Source organism: Macaca fascicularis, chromosome 6 (genome assembly GCF_037993035.2).
Source record: "Macaca fascicularis isolate 582-1 chromosome 6, T2T-MFA8v1.1".
NCBI lineage: Eukaryota > Metazoa > Chordata > Mammalia > Primates > Cercopithecidae > Macaca > Macaca fascicularis.
In genome coordinates, this window is record NC_088380.1 from 118,130,192 (window position 1) to 118,144,724 (window position 14,533).

At 38.8% G+C, this 14,533-nt stretch overlaps 2 long non-coding RNA genes across 2 annotated transcripts in view; one reads left to right on the plus strand and one right to left on the minus strand.

Moving 5' to 3' along the window:
* LOC123574012 (uncharacterized) overlaps positions 1-8,728 on the minus strand; it is a 133,091-nt gene extending 124,363 nt beyond the window's left edge. Inside the window, exons 1-2 of the long non-coding RNA XR_010587554.2 lie at positions 3,919-8,728; positions 2,105-2,317 (exon numbers count right to left, since the gene is read on the minus strand). This is a non-coding gene — a long non-coding RNA (uncharacterized lncRNA). The remainder of the gene's footprint in view (positions 1-2,104; positions 2,318-3,918) is intronic.
* The window catches only part of LOC141407052 (uncharacterized), a 59,706-nt gene that overhangs the window by 26,650 nt on the left and 18,523 nt on the right, over positions 1-14,533 (plus strand). The gene's annotated exons all lie outside the window — the stretch shown is intronic.

Consider the following 14,533-nt stretch of genomic DNA (forward strand, 5'->3'; position numbering starts at 1 on the left):
AGTAATGTTACCTACTTCAGAGTAGGTTATGATGAAGATTACTTAAGATAACATTTGTAAAGCAGTAACATAGTGCCTCTCACATTTGATGACCCAAATACATGGTATCTAAATTATTACTGTTACTGTTGCTGCTGCTGTTATTTTTACAGCAGAGTGCTGTTACCAATATAGGTCAGAAAATCTATGTTGTGGTTGTCATCACTACAGTGAGGATATTAGAAGATTAAAGTTGGAAAGAATGTGAGAAAAGTATGTACTCTTGAGTAACATGTCTTCTTATCCCCAAATGTTCTTCTTTCGTGGGGATTTTTTCTTATTAGTTTACAACTTTCAACCACCAATAAGAGAATCTTTGGGAAAGCGATACGCTGAGATATGATTCTTTTGCTCTCTACTAAGTCAAGAAATGTCATCTCTCATGTGCCAAAGACATTTTGCAATTTTGTTAAAATTAATTTTTAATTAGCCAATGTAATAGAACAGCTTATTTTGAGTGACTTGTCATGTGTTACTATTTCCATTAGTTACACAACTGTGGGCAAAACTTTGAAAATGAAACACAGAATCCTGGGATTCCCTTGCTGTGGGCAAGTACGCACGCTGTGAGTGGATGTGAGGATGTCTTCTGAAGGGAGGAGAAATCTCCTCTGTCAACTTTCTATCTAGGGCAGAAAATAAGCCATAGCAGCTTGATCCTATCTTTATGAAAGAAAACATTTCTTTTTTCTTGGGACTGAGATGAGTTTGGAGGCCTCAGTAATGGCTAAAAGACAAGGTCAGTCCTTCAGTGCATACAGGTTAGGTGGGCCCTTCGTGACAAAATGCAGGAAGCCTAAGAAATGAGACAGCCTGTGAAAAACCCTAGGAGGAGCTTCTAGGAGATATCCTCTCTAGAAGCTAGTTTTTAATGTTCTCTTTTTGCATTTTAATTGTCTCCTCTTATGCCCAGTACTACAACAATCCTTTGGTAAACATTGTTGCATGGTCTTAGCTGGTACTTCAAGGAATTACCAATGCCCATATGAGAGAATCTAATGTCCATACCTAAGGAGGAAGCAAGTTATGAGATAGTAAAAGATGAATGACTGGAAGAAAAGAAATCCCAGTCCAGAGCAAAAAAGCTGGCTGGGGATTCCAGAGATGACTGAATAGTTTAATGGAACATAAAAGCATTCCTAAGAGAATTCTCAAAAATTTACTTAAAGGTGGTAAGGTAAAGGAGGGTAGAGAAGAATATTATATGACCACATCTCCACATTGCACAGAATCGGACTATTATTATGTTTGTTTGTTGTCATCATTGTTTGAATTAAAAGGAAAAATTACCCAGAAAGTGGGAGAGTTTGCTGGCATTAAAGTTGAATTAACTTGCTAGGGCCACCATAACAAATATCACAGTCTGGGTGGCTTAAACAACAGACACTTATTTTCTTACAGTTCTGGAGGCCCAGGGGTTCAAGATCAAGGTGCTGGCAGGCTTGACCTGAGGCCTCTCCCTTTGGCTTGCAGAGGGCCGTCTTCTCACTGTCTCCTCACACAGGGCTTTTCCTTTGTTCATGTGCATCCCTGGTGTCTGGTGTCTCTTTGTCTTCATAAGAACTCCAGGTATATGAGATTAGGGCCCCTCCTGATGGCGTTATAACCACCTCTTTAAAAACCTTATCTTCAGATACAGCCACAGTACTGGGGACTAGGGCTTCAACATATGAATTTGGGGGAGGGTAGAGGGCACAATTCAGCCCATAACAGGTGTTCATACAGATGTTAAAATGCATTCATATTTCAGCCCTGAAGTGTTGAAAAATACAATGACATGATGGGCGTCGACGTCAGGGTAACAGCCTCTTTCCTCCTTACTCTGATACTCTCCGTAACCCACTGCAAAGTGTGGCATCATCTTTAACTGACTGCCTTTCTGGAAACCCTAGGCTGTCTTCTAGATGCTAACTCTCTAGAAGATTTTAATAGAGGTCACAGGAGTGGGAGGATGGAAAGGACTGCAGGGGTAAAATCAGGAAAGGAAGGAAGCTCCTGCCTCTAGGCCCAGCATGTAGGAGCATGGTTACGAGACAACAAGTTGTGCTTCCTACACTGGACTTACCAAATACCTCTGGAGGCATCCAATACTTCATTCAAATGCACTCAAAGCGAAGCACTCAAACCGTCGTTGAACATTTCTCTGGCAGGTTGCCAGTACTTCATTCTTTTCGTTAATGGTGACAGAGAAAATTACACAAAGCATTCAGGATGTTGATGTGCCACTTGCTTCACAGTTTACTTCAAAGTCCCCTCAGAGTTTTCCGAATTTTACTTTCTGGAACAAAGAATATTATTGGCATAAGCATCAAGTATGCAGTTAATGGTGAGCAAGTTCTGAATTTTTGAGTCAGAAGCAATCTGTCAGCAAGTAATAGCCAAAGGCCCTGTAGTAATAGGCTTAGTTGGCCCAGGCTTATTTCTCTAATTCACTGATTCTCTTGCATCAAAACAGCAAAAAACAAAGTTTAAAACATGATGATTTTTCTACTGAGTTGTCTCCCGTGGCTTTTATTCTTATACTGTAACATGACCTGGCATTACCCCCGGTTCTCCTTTAGTCTCCTTGGTTGAGAATGACATCTAGGGAGACCTATTTAATTCATCAAATCATAAAAGCTAGACAGAACCACAAGAAATTGTTCTCTTAAATCTCCCTGGAAGGCTTCAGTGAGGCACAACCATCAAAGTTTTCCAGGGAAGAAAGGCAGTGTTGTCTGTATATTTAGCCGTCAAAAAGGTTTTCCTGTGTCAAAGTTGCTCTCCTGCCAGTGTCTGAACTTGAATTAACTCTATATCTTGCCAAATTCCCTACCCCACATCCAGTCTCAGGAAGAAAGCCTGGTATTCTAGTATTTTCCAACAAAATACACAAACTGAACTCTCAACATTGACCCTGGGTTACCTGTGAAATCTTGATTTCCAATTTACACAGCTAGAAGAGCCCTTAGCCTAGGGCTGCTTCAGAAATCCTTGCTTAATGGATGACTCATATGGTCAGTCTCCTTGAAATCGGGAAATTAATGTTTGTCATAAATGTGAATTTCTGGGGAATACTCTGATTTTTTGAAGCCCAGTTTTTCTTATAACCTGTAAGAAACTTAGCTGCTTATTTTAAGCTGTTTGCTTCTTAATTTACTGTGTCTCTGCATAGGTGATCAAACATACGTTGCTGTATTCCCCTCTTTCTGTGGTCTCCCTTTCTGCTTTCTTCCACTCAGTCTTCAGCAAAGATCCATGTTCTCAAGAACACCATCCACCCAACAGTGCCCCCTGCCTCCCATCTAGCAACTCAGCAATGGTATCCATCAGTCCTGGCTCTGAACTCCTGGCTTGTGCTGTTGGACCAAATAGCCAGTAAGGTTTGCTCAGTGACCTGTTGTTTGCAAACAAATAAACTAAGGCATGTGATCACTTAGTGATGAGTGGGTAAAGAGAAACTTGAGCTGTACAGTGTTGTCTGTTATAAGCATCGTTCTTAGCCCAGAAACCCAGGGTTTCCAGGCCTAAAGTCACAGTGAAAGTGCTTCAGGTGTCATCAGCACAGTTGAACCTCTTACCCGACCCCTGCCAAACATGGCCCACCTCAGACCCTTATTTCACAGGTGGGAAAACTGAGTCCCAGAAACATATGGTATTAATTTGCTCAAGTTTGCATGGTAGAGCTCATTGCTGGGAAGTTGTGTGTAGAACTCAAGTCCCCTGACTTCCAGTCCAGTGTTCATTACGTTATACTGTATGTTCCTCTAGTACTTCTTCACCATTCTATCCAACCCATTATGCCACCCTAGTCTGAAAACCATGCAAGTCAGCTCTCTGCATGCCAAAATAACAGGTCCAAACACATGAGCTGTGCATCCAAAAAGCCCGAGGGTGCACCTGTCTTTCTGTATCAGGAATTGTCCATGTCCTTTACCAGCCAGCCCCTGGAGAAGCTAAATGGCACTTGGCAGCTTCGCACATTAATTCTGCAGAGAACGTCGGAATACAGATGGCACATGATGTTGCTGGCCTCCTCAAACTCCTTCATTGTTTCCCTACAAAAGTTCAAACACCACGGCCCCATGTTAGAGATGTTCCTTAGCCTGCCCTAAACCTCCCTGCTTGCTTTCTCCACAGTTGTTCCTTAACTTGTTCTTTCTTGTTGCTGTGTACTTGTCTCCTTGCATACAGAGTGCCCCTCCCACTTCTTCACCCAACTATGCTTGAAACTCCAAGACCCACATTCTTTTTCCCAGGCCTTGCTCAACAGTCATGCCCTTTACCCTCTGAAGAAAAATTTCTACTCTGTAGAGAAAAGTGGTTCTGAATAATTAACACATTTAGTGGCCACTAGAGATGGGTTCACAGCATCAGTTTGGCCACAAGCCTTGTTCCCCACCAGTTCCTCCTTCTCTATTTATCTAGTACAATGCCTGGCATATAGCAGCTTAGTAAGTGTTGGGTGAATGGGAATTAATGAATGAATAAATGTACTTTCTATGCTCTGTATGTATCTGTATATGTTTGTGGGTATGTGTGTGTGTATGTATGTGTTCTTTGGGGGATATGTATGTGTATGTTTGTGTGTAGGTGAGTATGTGTGTGTATTTCAGAGTATTTGAAGTTTGAAAGCCATTAAAGCTACACTTCTTTTTTGTTCCTCCTCAGTAAGGTTCAACAATGAAATTAGGAGTAGAACTTAAGTTTCTGGTTGGCTTAAGTAAACCACAACCCTCTCCATCCTGGCTCCCTTCCATTTTAGAAACATCAGCTTTCTGAGGTTTCAGGCTTGGTACTTCACTGATAACTTGTAAATGGGTCCAGTGGCTCTGAGTCAGAGCCCCAAACTTCAGCTCCACTGCAAAGAAGGGCTTCATTGATTTGAAGGCCAAGCCATAGAAATGTTTGCTTTCCTTGCAGTAGCTGACTGAATTGTGCTCCGGAGCAGTGGGGCTGCACATGTGGCCCTGTGAACTCTGCAGGGCCAGGTTGTAGCTCCATATGGCATAGGTACTCATGATATGGCATCATGCCATCTGTAATGGCTTAGCACAATGCACCTATACACAAGAAGCTTAAAATATACTGGAGCCCTCAAATTTGCTTTTAGTGGTTGTATAAATTAGTACAATTTTTATGGGGGTAGTTTGGTAAAAGGTTTGAAAACTTTAATTTTGCCTATTCTTTTTCCTTACAATTTTACTTCTGGAGGGTCTAGAGGAGAATCCGTTTCCTTGCCTCGCTACTGCAATGCCTACACATGGTCACAAAGATAATTTACGCAATTATTTTCATTGCAGAATTGTCTATAATAATGAGTGAGTTGAAATTACTTAAAAGTCTCTCAATATGGTACTAGTTGATTAAATTATGATATAGGGAAAAAAAACCCAGAATACTAAGCAGACATTCAAAACAAGAGAGAGGTGCATAAACTGGCATGAAAAAATGTTCACAACATGTTGTTCAGTTAAAAAAACAAAAAAGCAAGTTGCCTGCAGTATAGCTAAAAGAATTTGACTTTTGAAATCAAAATCATGAGATATGTATAATAAGTTATATATGTAAGCAGAGAGATCTGGAAAATAAAGAGGTCTGTTGGCTATGTAATTTGGGGATGGTTTCACCTTCTTAAAACATTTGAACTTATTTTCTCAGTTATGTTTTGTCTTTATAGTTGGAAAAAAAGGGAAAAACAAATTTACTTGTGAAAAATATAGTAACAGATGCTATGTAAATTCTGAAAATAAGGGAGGTCAATCATAGGTATTTGGTAAGAAACCAAAACACAAGGCATTCTTCTTTCAGAGGAAATTTAAAACCAAGAAGGAGCGAGCACCCTTTTGTTAATCTTATTATAATCAACTGCTTTATATTTATTTTCATTTCCACAAAGTGACAGCAGTCACATAGAAATGTTTCTCAATGACGTTAGAATGTCAAGACTCCACTGCAGTCTGTGTCTAGTCTTTTCAGATGCTTCTGCAGTTTGACAATAAACTTAAGGAAATCTCCTATAATTCCCAGGGTGAGGAGAAAGAAAAGTCTTTCTGTTATTGAAATGAATACAGGAATACAGTCATATTAAACAAAAGGATATTTTGAAAGTTTGGATTTAATTAGCTTGTTTATGGTTTAAATTTCTTTTTAGATGGTTCTATTTCTGAATTTAGGAAGGTTTTAAAATGACTTCTCTTTTCTCTTTAAGTCCCTGTATCCCATTTTTTGTTTTTCTATACTTCAGAACCTAATCAATTTAGAATTCTTCACACATGCCAATTCTTTCAATTGAGTTTGGCCTACAAAATAGTAAGATGCAATCAAACTTGTTTTTGTACATATGATTTCATATGTTTAAAAGTCAACATGCAAATATATGCAGAAACTCTCGAATTTTTTTAATGAGAAAAACATCTCCCTGAATTTGAAATCAAGCCTTATGGGTAGTTCCGGTGCTATGAAGTTAGGTGGCTCACATACGTGTGTGGGTGATGGATGGCGGACACCAACCCCACTGTCTTCCTGAAGGTAGCTAAAAATCAAATATTCCAGGAGACCAAGAAGATGCAGTCAGTGGACTCTCAACAATAATTTTCTAATTGATAGGTTTTATGGATACTTTTTCAGTGAACATAGTTTCATTTACTTGAGTCAATAATACTCCCACAGGAATGAGAACCACAAAATTATACTTTTTTAGTTTACCTGGCAATATGATGCTTCTATTACAGAATGATAAATCCTATTACCTGTTTATTCAGAATTTCAATTTAATTCAACATTCAGAAACACTGCTGGTTTGTTTTTTTTCTCTGAGTCTCATTTCTGTCACTGGCCATCTTCTCTGCATACAATGTCTTCTATAATGAGGCAAGAATTTCAGTACCTCACACAATTCTCATAGAAAGAATTTACAAAAACTTTGCTCCATTTACTTCTACTTAAAATGGCTTCCTTTTCTCCAGAATCATAGAAGTCTTATCAGCATGCTAAACAAAGACTCCAAGCTTAAGGGAGAAAAAGAAAGAAGGGATTTAAACAGTTGGATTATAAGATATAATGGACCAGATAATTCTAATAGATTTGGAGTGCTACAGATATCTCCCTGGCCCTAGGCAGGCCCAGCCTTCCACAGTACTACCCAAATTCCCACCTCCTACCCCCATACCCTCTCACCTTCCACCCATGCACCCTCCTTTCTCATGAACCTTCCCACCTCCTACCCTAGTCACCCTCTTACCACCTGTCCACTCACCTATAAAGGTGAGCTGATTGCAGATGATTCAGGATATGAATTAAGCTGTTCTGGGGATAAAATCTCAACTCACTACCTCTTGGCACATTCTAAGATATAAAGTGGCCTTCCTCGGGGTAGAATGTAAACATCCCCTGTTCATCCCAGACATCAAATGGATTGAGTGATTATGTTTCTGAGGACTAAGACCTCCATACATTGGTGAAGTAAGGCCAGTTTTTTTGATGCTGAAGATTTAGGCTCCTGTTTAAACATAGTCAAGTCTCTTACTGGGCCATTAAGGTCTTTTGTGAGAGAAAATAAAGAAGATTGAGCTTTTGGATAAAGCAGAAGTTGGAGTAAAGTTAGGGAGGCTGGAAAGAAAAGGAAGGGAGGGGAGAAGGGAACCCTGAATGAGGTGGAGGATCTACCAGGAGCAGTGCAATCATCAAGGGATAACCAGGCAGGAGACCTTGAGAAGGACCTCTGTAAAGAGGTAATCATTTCTTTTTCTTTTTCTTTTTCTTTTTTTTTTGAGATGGAGTCTTTCTCTGTCGCCCAGGCTGGAGTGCAGTGGTGCAATCTCGGCTCACTGCAAGCTTTGCCTCCCGGGTTCACGCCATTCTCCTGCCTCAGCCTTCTGAATAGCTGGGACTACAGGCGCCCACCACCACACCCGGCTAATTTTTTGTATTTTTAGTAGAGACGGGGTTTCACCGTGTTAGCCAGGATGGACTCGATCTCCTGACCTCGTGATCCAGCCGCATCGGCCTCCCAAAGTGCTGGGATTACAGGCGTGAGCCACCACACCCCGCCAAGAGATAATCATTTCTGTTGTTTTTGTAAAATATGTCAGTCTATACAGCTCCATGTGTATGTTTGCAAATTAACCTTAATATATACTCTAGGGGTGTTAATTAGCATATGAAACACCCTAATCAGAAATCCACATATGAGCAATAGCTCCAAATACTGCTATCTAAATATGCACCAGAGAGTTTTTAATTAGGGCAAAGCATATTAGCAAATACTTTTTCTATATTGGAATTAGAGATTTTTCAAGATAGATGTTTGGTCAAGAAGATTTAGGCAGATGTTTTTCCCCTGCATGAATGAGTTATAGGAAACCTAGCAGCCTAACATCTTTGGGGATGGTGCCCTTGATCTGGAATGCTGTTTGGTCCTGTGTTCCCTGGACACTTAGAAAATGATTCCCTTGCCTGATTCTACCTGAAGGCTAGCTGAGCCTCATCAACATTGTTACTTTTGACTCAGCACAAACCTTTCTTGTAGAGTGTGTGTTAAGAAACCAGAAAGAATGAAGAGTGAGGACTTTAGCAAGTTCAGATAATGAATTGTCTTACTGTTTTGGTACTTCTTTGCTTACAAAGATTTGTAAGTGAGGGAGCACTGAGTCTGAGACTAAGTCACTATAATACATTTTAATTTTATTTATTATAATATAGACATAGGTAGAGAATTATTCAAAGAGGGCATGTAGCTCTCACCTACTCTAGTAGTAGAAGGCTATGTTTACAAGAAAAACCTGACACCTGGAAAATGTCTGCTTGGCTTAACCGAAATCTCAAAAGAGGAAACTGCTGAAGATCCTAGCAGTGAAGTGAAAGTAAAGTCCTTGTCTGTCAACTTCCAGGCTGTATGTGAAAGGGAACCTCATTTCACATTGCCAGCATGCACTGGACAAATGTGAGGCATGGTGCACAGGAGTTCCTGCACCTCGACTTGGGGAGAGCTGCAAGAACTATCTTGATTCCTCTGCTGGCCCTTGGACACGTACTATCTAAGACTGAAACTTCCATGATCCCTGGCCAATTTTGGTGCAGACCCTCTAGCCCTTAGGTCTCCTGGATCACACTTCCTCCAAATCCAGGAAGTGTATGCTCAGACATCTTGGACTGGCCAGTTATGTATGAATGGTCAGTTAAGTGGGGATTGGGCAAAGATAGTTTCTTAAGAGGTGATGTTCTGGTGACAGTATTTTTCATAAGATAAAATGCATTTCTATTATGAATGTTTAGATTAGAATGATTGGAAAAAGAGGGTATCAGGAATAGGCAGTGTGGGGAAAAAAAAAAGGCCAAGTTTGTGGGAATACCAAACAAAATAAGAACACAAAGAGCACAGTAGAGTCATTATCAACCATAAGTGCAGAAAGATCATTTTGTCAATGAAGTATTCAGATGAAAACCAGACAAATTGTTTTTTACATATTGAAGACAACTAGTATTATTGATTGGAAGCCTAATTTGTGCATCTTTATGCTGGAATTCTCTTTGATATGGCTTAATTAGTTTTAAAATATATAACTATTTGGTGTTTGTTTCCCCAGGTCTGGAAAACTTACATTCATGGGTTAGAGAAAGCTGACAATAAGATCACTAATCCACCACAGATAATTGTTGAGAAACCAACCATGAAGACCAAGGACAATACTAGAGGATGTGGTAGAGGAGGAGGATAGCACAAAGGGAGGAAATGACCTAACTCTATAAGAAAATAAGGCAGATATTGAAGACTGAACACTAGTGAATGAATTTAACGTTGATCTCTGGGGATTCTCCTGAGCACATGGTGAGATAGGAGATGATCTTTTAGAATCTGTCTGCACTATAAGGAGAAGTAATGCTAGACTGTTATTTCTTCTAAGGCTGTAGTTAATCAACATGTGGATGGGGGTACTGTAGACCTAGTGAGTCTGGACTTAGAGCACTGGATAATGTCTAAGTTCTGTCCTTGGTCAAGACAGAGAAACAGAGGTAGCAGCTTTGAAATCTGGTCTTTGGACTAATGCCAAAACAGCTGCTTAAGAGTCACCTAGGGATGTTGTTAAATAGTTCAAGATGCCTGTGCTACAACCCTTTAGGCTAAAGAGTGAAGTCCAAAAGTTGAGTTTTAGTAAGCTGTCCAAGTAAGTTCCATGTGCAGGCAGGTATGACATCCCTGAAGGGAGCTGATTTATGGACCAAAGACAAACTGAAGAGAGTCTTCCCAAAGTGCCATATGGGGTTCTGTTTTAGTCAACATTCTTATCATTACCTTAGATAACAATGACAAGTTTATCAAATTCAAGGATGACATGAAACTGGAGAAGAGAGCAGAATTTGGATCCAAAATGATTTCATACTAAGTCAGATAAAAACCAAAGATTAGGTTAAAAACAAGTCTGTCAGTAAAATTTCCATATCAACTATGACTTCCAGTCACGTAGGAAACATCCAAAATTCATTTTAATATTTGTAATATTATAAAATCAATGAAAAAGAATGCAGGGATCTAGCCATGGTCAAAGATCTTTAGGCCTGGGCAGGAAATTGATTTCATATATTGAGAGACAAAAAGTCCATCATGTGATCATTTTGGCAGGAACAAGAGAGTTGTAGATTTCTGTGAATAAGGAAGAAATAGGTAATGTATATGGCTTAAATCCAAAGATGTAGGCCATGTGCCACACCTTCCTTGAATTTATGGAATCAAATATAAATGAGATTTATTGCATCCCATTAGGGCCCAAGCCAAAAATTCTGGTCATTAAGTACCTACTTTAGGATGGTTCCATCCCTCCTTAAGAGATAAGCATCTTTCAATCTCAGAATTGCAAATTAAGTAGAGAAATATTTTAGAAAATTAAAACCCAGCGATATTAATACTTTTGAATTATGGAAATAATATTCAATTTTTATTGTAATGTTTAGAAATTGCATTTAAATGATAGCATTGTAACTTCAATTTAAAATGTCTAATTAAGTAATTAATTCAGACTTCTGGCTTGCAGTGAAATTCTTACTAACTATATGTATAATATAATAATGTAGCACTTAAGAGAACTCAGAGTTCACGATATTTATAAGCTTAATTTATTAGATTTATATAGATTACTTAGTCCTTGGGAAAGTTTGCCAATTGGGCAATTGAATTACTCTAAAGAGAAATAAAATGCATTAAACTTATAAATGCAGTATAAAATATGTGAAAGTATTTAACTAGTTTTTTAATGGGATCAAGTATTGTTCAAAGGCAATTAGAGTGATTGCTAAAAGTGCTAGGCATAACTGGAATAACAGGATTTATAAATTGAACTTAAAGCTTAAGGAAGAATGAGGTTATTAAAAATTGGTGACTTTAATAAAGTGAATATCAATTTTTCAAAATAAAATAAATGACTGAATAGTCTTTTCTAGATAGAAAAGCTATCTTTGGGTGAAACAAAAAACTCCCAGCAGTTTGCCCAGGGTGGGGATGGAACTTCAACAAGTGTGAAAGTGGCCTGGATGGAGGTCGAGTCCTCAAGGCTCCATTGGCGATGACAGAATGCTGAACCTGCCAAGAGCTGCTGCAGTCTTAGGCTATGAGGAGAGGAGAGTGTGCAGAGAGAGGAAGCTGATTGCCTGCCTCCATTCTACACTAATTTGATCGCTTAGTCTATCATGATCACTCCTGAAAAACCTGACTTTAACACCAGCTGTTGCTAATTGCCCTGAGCCAGCGTGATCATTCACTGACTCTGAGGTTCTTTGTTTATTTTTGTGGATAATGGTAGGTACTTTGGTAGGTAATAGTTCGTGGTGAGCGGGTTAGTGATATTAGTTACCCTCTCACAAAATTCCTACCAGGTTATAACAAAAGCAGGTCTCCCACCAAATTCTGCCACACATCTCCCAGACGATTATGAAACAAACATCTATTGATAAGCAGACCCCAAACAGTTCACACGATCTGAAATCCCAGCTCTCTGTTCTTTTACGTAATCTGGCCATACTTTTTCATAAAGAAATCACTAGAACCAGATGTGACAATATATTTCAGTGGCAGAAATTTATGTCTTATGGAACAGCTGGCTTCCAAAATTTAACTCTCGCAAGGATACAGGATTAGACTTGTAAGGCAGTTTAGCAGAACCTAACAAAATCTCAAGAGAAAAGAGCCTGAGACACAGACAGACACAAGTCTTGGTTCAAATATTGGTTGTCACCATGCACTGACTGGGGAATATTGCACAATGTCTTTTGCTTTCCATTTCTTTACAGGAAAGGTAAGGATAATAAAAACTACCTATTTTGAATGTTGTGGGAACTAAAAAATATAGTGTACATAGAGTCACATAGTCAGAACTTTTTAAATATAAAGGTATTATTGCCATTGTTTCATGTGGTTCCAGAGGGAGAGCTATTGATAGCATTTATGAAGGAGAACAGAAATGAGTCAATTCAAAGGGAGAATTTTCTGGAAATCATAGTATTACAAAACAGATTAGGTTATCTTTTCTGAAATAAATTTCTATCAAGGGTAGAACATAAGGAGAAGCTATTCAAGGTCTTAACAGAAACAAATGTTTCAGGAGAGATTTATGCTGAGGGCAGAGAATTAGAGATCTCTCTACTGCTGTCCAACATAGAGATTCTGGGATACTGGCCTATTTTCATTCCTTGTAGGTATAATTTAGATCCTGTTCATCCATGTGTATGCACAGGAGGGCTCTCTAATCTTGCAGTTTTATAGACTGAGAACTTAGTGTATAGAAATCACTTTTTCTTCTTCTAACTTTATACCCTTTTTCTTAAGCACAGTCAGCATTTCTTCAGCACCTTCATTCCTAAGCAGTGTAAATTCTCTGCTTTTATTCACCAATGAAAGTGCATACACATTCACCAATCTCACATTTTGCATGTCCCAACCTACAACGTAATCACAAATGTCTTCAAACAACCACCTTACTGCCGTATTTGTTTTAAAGGCTACATCTCTACTGAAACACTAAAGCCTTGTTTCTGGAATTAAAACTGTGCCCTGAGGTTGCCTCTCTAGCTTTCTGCCATTTGTATTTTTATGTTATTTGATTCTTGCACAATTTTTGTATATTTACCTGCGTCCCTGATCCTTCTTTCCACCAGAAAAGGCTACACTCAGCTCTTGGCTTACAAGATGCCTGCTGTAATATTGCTATCTATAAATAAATCATTTCCTGACCACCCCCATCAGGCCTAAATCTTGTCTGGACCCCACCTCTGACTTTGCGTTGGTGTACTGTTCATCTTTTCGACTTCTTGGTTATATTTCACCTTAGGATTCCTCTGACACTCAAACCTGTTTGTTAGTTTCATGGTAACCTTTAACAAATTATAACCAATTTTAACCAGCTCATAGTGTCTCCTGTGCCCACTGCTTCATGCATGAAGAGCCAGAGGAATCCCTTGGTCTAATAGACTAATCATAAAATCATACAAATGATTTAAAAACATTTAAAGATTGTCAGCGTCAATAATAAATAAGCCCAGAGGCAATAGAGTACTATTTTTCACCTATAAATTTAGCGGAAATTAAAAACCAGTTGTGCACTCCACACCTGATGAAGGTGTTCTGGGACAGGCATCCATACCTACTCTATTGATAAAGAGTTTAACACGGTATATACTTTTGGAAAAGCAGTTTGCAGAACTATAAAAGAAAACATGACAAATGCATATAAGAAATCATACAGCATATAACTTTGGAGATTGGCATGTTTTCACTCAGCAGAATTCTCTGGAGATTGATTCAAGTTGTTGCATGTATTAATAGTTGATTCCTTTTTATTGCTGAGTAGTATTCTATGGTATAAGTGTACCCAATTTAGCCCGTTAGAAGACATCTGGATTGTTTCCAGTTTCGGGCTATTATGAATCAAGCTGCTTAATGTATAGGCTTTTACATGAATGAAACAGCAGAGTACAACTGCTGGGCCATAGGCTGGTTGTACATTTAGTTTTAAAAGAAACTGCCAATCTGTTTTCCAGAGGGGTTGTCCCATTTTACATTGCCACCAGCAATGAATGAATGATCCAGTTTTTCCTCATCCTCATCGGCAGTTGATGTTGTCACTATTTCTTATTTTAGTTATTCTGATAGGTGTGTAGTAATAGCTCATTGTGGTTTTTACTTGCTTTTCCCTAATAGCTAATAATGTTGAACGTCTTCATGTATGTATTTGCCATCTGCATATTATCTTTGGTGAAATCTCATTTGAATTTTGCTGATTTAGGATTGAATTGTTTGCTTTGTTTATTGTTTAACTTTTAAAAATTGATATATAATTAGTACATCATAAAACTCTCCCTTTGAAAACATACAAGTTAGTAGTTTTAGCATATTCAGAAGGTTGTGTAACCATCACATATTCTATAATTTCAGAACAAGTTGATCAGCTCCAAAAGAAACTCCATTTCCATGAGCAATCACTTCCCATTTCTGCCTCCCTCATACCTGAACAATGTCGAAGCTATG